The following is a 10,083-nucleotide window of genomic DNA, read 5'->3' as shown; positions in this document are numbered from 1 at the left end:
CCATGTCTATTCTCATGAGGTTTTTGTCATGAAGACATTCAAATTTAATGAGTCAGCAAAAAGCAAATGATGGATTGTATTTACTCAAAACGAGTAAGATGAAATCACAGGTTAGCACTGTGCTGCACCATGTAGGCAACACTGCTAACGGTAGACTCTGTGTCACATGAGGTTCACATGGACGTTGACGTAAAAAAAACAACTTGATCTCAAATGTCTCCCTTCAACTTCACCCTCCGACCCAGCCTTATTTTGACTCCGCTGTCATAAATCTAAATGGGTGATGGTTGACAAGGTGCTTTTCATTGTCATCATTTTTTCCTGTAAGTCATCCAACATAATTTACGCTGCTCACCTTCCCAGCCTGTTTCCCCCAGGAAACCCCCTCCGCAGTCCGACTCTCAGCTGTAAAAATGAACAGTTCCTGTTTCTCCGCTTTGATGCAATGCTGACAGGAGTCACTTTGATATACTTGGTAGTATGAAATTTCGATCCGTCCTGTTTTTTTCTTTTCTTTTTTTCTTCCTCCCGAGGCTTCATCTTTGCAGACATTGGGAGCTGTCATTTTGCGACACCCTGTGACGTGCGTGACACTCAGCCGATATGACAGGGGCTGGACAGCAGACGCGCTGCTAGGCGAGCTGGCAGTCTTTCTAAAGGTAAAGTGACGAAATGTGTAAATGAAATATCTATACATTTATCACAGCGAATTCTTTTTATATACATCTCCACAAAAATATCACAAGCATTCGCCTCTCTACTGGATGATCAGAAAAGATAAAAGATGTGAACATATTAGTAATCACTGTTTTGGTGTTTTGCAGATTCATTGACTTTGTTTATTATTTACTAATTCTTACTGGTTATTTGCTAATATTTGTGTTTATCATTCAAAAGAAGCACAATCTTTTTTGGTGCCAAAATCGCTCATCCTAACAATCATTAAGTTTCGCTCGCAACCTTCAAAAATCATGAAACAAATACAATAATCTTACCCTATTAGCGTATCGTTTAGGTATTATAAGAATTTTAGGTTTTGCGACTCAACAATAGACGGACTGGCTTGTTAAGATGGAAGATTTGTTGCAGTGTGTACTGGGATGGAGGCTATGCAGTGCACAGTGGGAGCCCACAGGGTGTATGTTCACAGTGTTTCCTGGATTAGACACCTTGGTATGGCCTGTGGAGAGATGTTCGTCGTCCGCTGTTCACACAATCTGGCTGCTACAGCTGAGCTGCCCTTTGCCAACAGGCCTAGAGACAAGACGGACAGATTTAGATCCACATGTCGCAGTTCTCTATGGTGCAGCTCACCATTTAATGATTTCTGGGTTGATTCTGTTATAGTTCTTCTAAAGGACTAATAAGGATATTCTCACTTGTATATTCGCTTATGAATGGGGTTTGGGCTGTATGAATTGTCATTTCCTTTTAAGCAAGTAATAACAAGTGAGATCAGTCCATTTATTGTGTACCAAAGTCAGTAAAAAAAAAGCAATGTTTCTGAATTCACTACACTAATTCTGTGTCTGTGTTCCCACATGCATGTGTTCATTTGCTTTTATTTCGTGTTAATATTTAGTGAGTTGTGTGAATGTTATGTCTGATCAATTTGTTGGTGTATTGGTTACTGGATAACCTGGCAGTTCTGTCCATAATAGCACAGTTCACAGCTTACAAGACCTATTGTTTCACCACACACACACACGCGCACACAAACATGTTGACGTGCTCATCTGTCACTAGGAAAACCGCCACAGGCTGTGGCCTTGGCACAAAGACATTCTCTGAGCTGAGTGAAGACGCTTGGAGCCAAGATGCACCCAGTCAAAATGTTAAGCATTTCCGATGCCAGAATAGACAAGCGCAGGCGTTGATTTGAGGAGAAATGATGTTGAAGCAACTGCAACACTCTAGATGCATATTACAATGATGCTTTGCTTGTTTCTGACAACTATGTAAACCGGTTGGCTGGGTAGTTTTGAAAAGGGAAAACAGTCATTGTTGCATATTTAGCTACCTAACACAACTTTCATCTAACCCTAACCCTTTTATCTAACTCTGAAAATGTCAGCCAAAAGCTCTTGCTGCCTCTAAAATTAAATATCTCCAAAAGAGCTACAGCAATGCAGAGCTAATGAGACACCATGTGTGCAGGGTGTGGTCAAGACTGATTGTTTACTTCTAAGCAGGAGCTGTAAGTAGGCATTATTATCATTATTTTGCATCTGCATTCGTTCAAGAAACAGCTGTTGAATTTTGAGCGAGATTTAAAGTGGCAGGGCCTGGAGTTGTTCTTGTTCATTCAGCTAACTTAGCTTTGACATGATGGCTTCTGGCAGAGTTTTGTGCTGAACTCAACATCTGTGACAACCGTCAGCACCACTGACCAGTCTTTCCTCCCTCTCTCTGTCTCTGGTTCTCTTCTGTGTTTACATATTTCCATTTGTCTGTCCTCCATCTTTCCCTGCCTTCCAGGATTGCCCAGTTTGGGGGGTTAAGACCAACACGGAAAAGCAGGAAAAAATGGAACCTTTGATGCCACCAGATCAGTTTCTTCTGCCAGTACCAGTCTCCATCACTGCCACATCAGCTGGTCCCAAGGTTGTGAGGTCATCCAAACATCTGGCCCCTCCACCATGTTTTCTAAGGTCAGTGGGTAGCATCTGTTTATAGACCCCACCACCTTCAACGTCTCTGACAACGAGGATCACGCTGAGAAAACCGGACAAAATGCTTTGATTAGTCATAGGTGTTGACAAGCTGTTAATCTGATGCAAGTAAACCTGCCTCAGCCGATACTATACCTCTACACATGGTACAGAAGTCAGCCATTGTTTTCAAATGATACAAATATTGACAATCACGAACAATATCAAACTTAAAAATAAAACCCCTCAGGTAATTTGCATTATGTAATATGGCTGACTGTTTAATACTAACATTATTATTATTATAGCTCAATTTTTGTCCCAAAAGATATAATAATTCACGTTGTTGCAATGGGTGACATGTTCCTTTCTTCACGAGTAACACACAGTAGCTTATTGTGAGTCAATCTCATATACACCATCCTGCTGCCATAAATACTCACTAGTGCACCAAATGTGTGTTCATTCACAATAATTCCTCTTGTTTGAGTAACGTTTACTAAAACGTACACTGCCCATCATTTGAAATCAGTAGCCTTTAAATAAAACTATTCATTTGTTACCCATTTTTAAACATTAATGTCCTCCGTAACAATGCGTGGAATTGAGGCTGATCCACAGACATGACAAGTCGGATGCGTTTTTAGTTTGGGGATGTTATGTTTATAAGAAAAATATTATCCTATAAGACTGAAAATGACCAAATAAACTAAATTACAGTCCATATTAGTTGCAAACCATTTCGGCGTATGTTGCCATGATTTCCTCAACACATTTACAAGAAAACGTAAATGATACTCACACAATTTGAGCCCAGGTGACTTGGTAGCTCTATTTTATCGAAAACACATCAAATTAGCTGTAAAATTCTGCTAATTGATTGCAGTTGAGTTTGTAATTATGATTGTTTCAGTGTTTCATGGAAAAGTCCATTTCGATGAGGTGTATTGTTTTGTCCACCACCTGTGTGTGACGTACAAGCATGTTGGAGATATCTGCAATGACATGTTGGTGTCACCTGTTGTCGGCGAGAATTTGAATCTCTGTAATCGAGGGGCATGTAACCTTTCAGCTGAAGTAAAAGAAAAAATCAAATCGGTTCAATTGGTGTTGCACGACATTCCAATTATTTTATTATACGTAGGACCCCGTCCATATCCCGATCAGTTTTTTATGAAGACGGAAAGGGTTTGCTTGGTTTATCCCAACAACACCACCACCACTGACTAGGTGATGCAGGTTTGTAAGCCAGATGATTGTGTGGCAGGCACCTGTCCCTTTGTGTCAGGTCTTAGGGAAGTTTGAGCAGCAGCCGGTGCTGTGATGTCAGGGGCTCTGAGGGGTCAGGACAGGAATTATTGAACAGAGGGTGGCTGACAGAGGGAGCTGGCACTGGGAGCAAACAGATGTTGCAATCTTAAAGAAATACACAACCTCTGAATTAAATATGAAGAGCGGGGGCAGCTAGAGTGGAGGATGCTGGTGACTTCGTCTCTGCTTCTTGGCCAATCGCAGTGCTTTGTTGCAAGTCAAAGTACCACTGATTGGTCAGTTGTTATTGTGACGAGAACCAGGTGATTCATCTCAAAGTATGCTGGTTTCTCAAAAAGGACTTGAGAGATGCGACCAAAACCCTTAAAAAAAAGTTCTCGGAAGAAGACAGCTGTTCGGAGCATACTGTAGATTCATTATTCAGGAGCAGTGGGTCTCTGGACGCAGCATGTTATGTCAAAGTGTTTTAAAGCATTTACGCCACAGCAGCTCAGGGATGAATTCTGTAAAAAACAGAGGAATCTGACAGAATGTCCTCAGAACATTGTTTTACCACAAGTGTTTTGTTTCCAAGTCATTTTTACACAGCTTCTCACTGACAAGAAATCTGTCTGAATATTTGATGGCTGTTTCTGTCTTTACTGAGAGAATGAGGCTTCACAGAGAGCTCAAGGTCTTCCCAATCAAATGAATCAAATGCTCTTTGTACCCCGATTCCAATTATTTTTGTACGAGTCAACTGAAATGAAGTAGCGGATCTGTATTTTACCGATGCACCTCACTAATAGCATGTAATGTACAAACTTTGTCTATTGTAAATGATTTTAAAATAATTTTGTAAAAATTAATCCATTTTGGTCTCTTTGTTGTAGTTTGAACTAGAAGTTTGTGGTATGAATAAAGTATTTTGTCACAGCTTATGTATCATAATACTGATATATATATATATATATATATATATATATATGTATATATATATATCTTGATTAGAGGTGTAACTGTACACATGGTCATGGTTCAGTTTGTATTCAGGTTTGGGAGTCACAGTTTGTTCAGAATGTATAATTTAATAATATAGTAGTGCAAGTTTCAAAGGCAGACAACATCATCTTGCTGGGGAATGATGTAGCATTTTGCCCACTGGCAACTTTTTTCTCACGATTCCTTTTCTAAAAACAAGATGTATTTGAGCCTTAAATCCGCCGCTGCATATTTCTGTTTATCTCTGAAGTGGATGATGGCCTTCTGCCAGTCCGGCCTGGCTCAGAGTGCTGCAGTGTCAACACTGCAGAGTGAGGGCCAGAGGGGTGATGTAAGTATTGATACACTCCTTGAAATCACTTTGTCACCGCCAGAGATGCCAAGCTGCTGGAGTAACACAATAGCAGGAAGATGATTGTGAATTCTTGGCAGAGGGTTGAGGGACGCCATTAAAAAGGCAAATGTGATTAATTTTTAGTGAGAATGCCCTCTTCTTGGCGATTGTCAACGAGGCTGGGCTAAAGGGATGTGACACAGAAATGACTCTTCTTCCTGGCGTCTAATGCGACTCGTCACTCTGAGGAAATATCTAGGAGATGGGGACTCTCATCTAATGGACTAACTATTTGTTCAGGGCTCGTGGGGCAGGGATCTGGCTCAATAGCACTAAGTGATCAATTGCTTAAACACCACAGATCACTTGTGATTCAACACAAACAAAAGTGTTTTATCTCAAATTGTCGCTGAGGGCTTCATCACATTTGTATGGATGAGGAACAAAAGCAATTTAATACAATCAGGGAAGCAAAAAATAGATGCAATACATTCTTGTACGGGCCTCATATTGTGTCCTTTTAACACTCGTTGTGAATGTCATGATAAGCGTCGGTGATTATCAGGGTTTTCTTTAGTCCTGTTCAACCTGACACTACCACCCCTGTGGAGTGACATTTGCCAGGCGACACAGTAGCCACATTTTATCCCGACCGCTTCATAAACAATGAAGGGCTGCAGCACTGTGACCGCTGCCTCTGTCTCTTCTTGTAGACGTACGTACCAACAAAAGACGGCGCACAGGTCACACTAAAGGTTACGTCTTTATTGATTTCATGCACTTCAAGACTCATGCTTTTTTACAAATTTATATGTATGATAATCGGTATATATTGGCTACAACTACTTGAACAATAGGAATCATACCAATCAGCCATTACTAAAGGTACAGTTGCGTTTTGAGGAATTTAGATGTTTTTTCCTACGTAATTTAAGTGGGACTTATTCATGCATCGTTATGCCTCTGCGTGCAGTTGTTTTGCATGCAATCCATCCAAGCTTAATTATTGCATAGTGATGGAGATAATTGTAGCTCTGCTCAAAAGGAGGAAAATATATAGTTTATAGTTTTTATGGTATGCATGGATGGGTTAAAGCTAGGGTTGGTAATTTCTGACAAAAATAAAATACAATACGTTTATCAGAATGTTGTATGTGCTTCTGAAAACATTCACAAATATTGATTGATCAGAAAAATTGTGTATTAAAACCTCTGTGTATTCCTGTAACTGATCCCCCTCCAGACATCCATGCACAGAGAGAAACTATTGTTCTGATAATCCAGTAATACCTTCAATCTGCACAAAGACATAAAAATGCCAGTTTGACTCTCTGAAAGAAGAAAGTGTAAAATATTTCTATTTCTTTTTAGAATTGCCAGTTGGCGTTCCAAAACAAAAATTCTTCCGAGTGCTAAATCTATTATAAAAGTCATATTGTAAGCCATCGGAGATCACGATTGCTTAGTCCCTTCTTGCTTGTAATCTTGGTTCAGTTCTTGGCTTGTGTGTCTGCCTCAGGAAATGACTATCCCACTGCTACATGCTGGCAGGACGGGCTACTGCACACAAGGCTGTAGTTTACTTTGTGAGAAAACTGCTCACGTTCTTGTATCCCATTACCACGACCACCTTGAGATAAATGGCTCTTTCTCCCCCCTGCCATAAGGTTTTATATCAAACGACATGTGTTGAGTATCTGACTGCAGGTTATATTGTTTCAGCGGAAATAAAACAATCACTTCTGGAGCTGTTCCTGGGCGCCTGGCTGTGGTGTGTGTGTAACTGCTGGACAACCTATACACACTGTTTATAGATGTAAGGAAGAGGACAGTGGCAGGTGACAGGTTAACTCTGCTGTGTAAATTCCTGGGCCGTGTATGATGTAGCCTGTGATCCTGCAGTCCTTGATTAGATCTGAGCTAGTAAATATCCTGTGATTAATCAAAAGGGCTTGTTCTGCGTGTAGCGTCCCTGTGTCACCTTCACAGCTGGGGAGCAGGGCCGCCTTGTTTACCACTCTCCATCTCCTCAGACCCCATCCTCATTTCATCGCGGCTCGTAGAGGGCTAACATAAAAGGCTCCTGCGAAACCCAACGCTGAGGACATGGTTTCATTGTAAAATGAGATATTATAGCATGTTTTTCCTCATATATTGTGCAAAATCATTGCTGAATATTTCCATTATGATCGTGTGTCCCACTGTTTTGCTTTGTTGCACATTTATGTGATGGACTTTGTGAGCAGACATGTTATTTGTGATTGGTGTGCTTTTGTAAAGAAATATGTTTTAGCGTAGGGCTGTTCTTTTTTTATAAACAAATGTGACAAACCAAACAAATGGCATCGTACAAGTATTGTCTGCAGTGTTGTAGTACTAGACATCGTTCTTGATCTTTTGTCCAAAAATGATTAAAAACATTCTAGTGAGCCACACCTTTGCATTGGGTTTCATGTTCCTTCATTAATATAAACATTGTGGTTTATTTTGAGTCGATCCCACATACACTTTCCTGCTGCCGGAAATCCTAGTGTACCTAATGTGTATTAATCCACAGCTGAAAATGTACTCGTTATATCTGTGACCCGTCTAATGAGGCAATGTGCCACAGGAAGTGTAGTGAAGTTTGAAAGTATTGCGAGACGCACTAACACATTGTTGACTTTGGTCTTTTTTTTATGGGATTTGTTCACAATAAGAAATGCAGACTAATGCTTATCCTTTAATTACAAAATAATTAGCACTCAGAGAATATCCCCTAGAAACTGCTTTGCTACAGGCTCGTTACATCAATGGAACATGTTAAAATGAAGGCCAACATGATAATGGGTTGTTATAGTAATTAATAGACTGAACTAATTACTTTAGCCAATAGAGATTCATTTAATGCTGAAGAGTAGGGGGTGTTTGAGCGGAGCGTGTCCAACTGAAACTACACCATTTCTAATTAACCATCCTGCTCTGCGAGCTTACAGTAACCGTAACATTATCTGACAACTGGTGTTATTTCCCGTACTTTCTGTTTGTTAAAAATCCCCTATGTGATCTTCTGAGATACTTTTTTTTTTTTTTTTTGTCTCCAGAACAGTTCACTTGGAAAATGTATCGCGATGTCCCGACTTGTCAACACGGTCTACTCTGCGGAGCATGATTTAACTGATTGCTGCCCCCCCTTTTCATTATGACCCTTTGATTGTCATTCGAAGACTGTGTAAGGGACACACGCATGTCATGTTAATAAAGACACTAAACCGCATGTATCGCTCCACCATAGAACAAAGTCCGGACCTGTCTTGGAATATAGATCTCTAATTGCTTTTGCGTGGTGGTGCAGCAGAATTGTGCTTCCCAGATGTCACCTCTGCCAAACCCGAGTGCACGTCACTGTCAATAGGCCTGAGAAATCTCCCTAACAAGCTTGCGATTACATAAATCTATAGCCGCTCCGGATATTGCGCCAAAGAGACTGAACAACTTTCAAGGAGACTTCATGTTTGATGTTCCAGGGCTTGATTGCATTTTGAAAAAAAAGAGAAACTTACTCTATTGGGAATGTGTCCAAACAGTCTAGCTTTGCTAATTTTGTCATAGTCAATTTCATAGCGCGGCTGTGAGAATGGGCGGCGATGGAATGAAGTTCCTGAGTGCTTTGCAGAGGGGCGTGAGTGGGTTTGACAGGCCCAGTGAAATATGCTCCGCTGTACCTTTTTCCATTACAGGAGCACGGTCCAAAAATGCAAATTCGGTGTCCTCTCTCGGGAGGTCGTTAGAAAAGTGACATATCAAACAACTGGCCTCAAGTGGCAGACAAAATCTTACATTATTGCTACATCGACGTTTTCATATCTTAATTTGTGGTATTATTACCATGGCTTTTCAAACTCACCATTTCAATAAAGAGCCGTTTTGTTTTGAGCGGCTCTCTGAAGCCGTTGTTTGGATGACCTCACGTCCATGTTTAATATGGCAGAAATCCTTGATCATCCGAATAGTAGCCACATCCTAAAGAGAGTGGCTGACTGATAGACTGGATCTGTCTCATGGCCTTCTCTGAAGAGGTGATGAATTGACTTAATGGTTAGTAGACCAGAGAGCCACGCTGAGGGGGAGGGGGGGGGGGGGGGAGGGGGGTGAGAGGGGACATTAAATGACATGGTTTTATAGCCTATCAGCATTGTCATACCCCCGCTGTAATTTCAGCCTCCTTTTTTTCTGCACCATAACGCGTGTTGGATGTTAGCCCCTAAGCTCGGTTAAACACACAACTCTTCTACCTGGTACCTCATGATGCCATGTGTCATCGCCTGTAAATGCTGCTGACACGCTGATTGAAGCTCTAACCAGGAGAACCGACACTCAAAAGTTAGACCTGATTCGTTCATGTTCATTGTAATGATGTTAGTAATGGCAATGGCAGTCTCTCTGTCCGTCTAACCAATAGATCCTTTAAGTTTGTATCTATAGACATCCTCACAGGGATGCTGGCTGCAGACTCTTAGTCTTGTCAGCATGAGGGAAGAAAGTCAAATAGGTACATTCTAAGGATTTATCCACAGCAGTGTGAAGATGCATATAATAAGATCATATTTACTTGAACCCACTCCAACATGCGCACCAGAAGCCGTAAGCGGTGAGACCCATTAGAGTGATATTCTCCTTGAGTATTTACCAGCCTGTTTTCAACACAACTCATTATTTGTGATAAATTAGCAGGCTGATTGTAGTGATATGCTCTAATTTGTAAATGAGTGGGGTGCACCTGTCAGTAAGACTCATTGACTAATAACGACCATCCACTGAATAAGTAACGACCTTTCTTATTTCAGTCGACTTCTTAACCGTCTG

The sequence above is a fragment of the Anarhichas minor genome, unplaced genomic scaffold (assembly GCF_050575085.1).
Source record: "Anarhichas minor isolate MPS153535 unplaced genomic scaffold, ASM5057508v1 ptg000074l, whole genome shotgun sequence".
NCBI lineage: Eukaryota > Metazoa > Chordata > Actinopteri > Perciformes > Anarhichadidae > Anarhichas > Anarhichas minor.
This window is presented reverse-complemented; position numbering follows the sequence as displayed.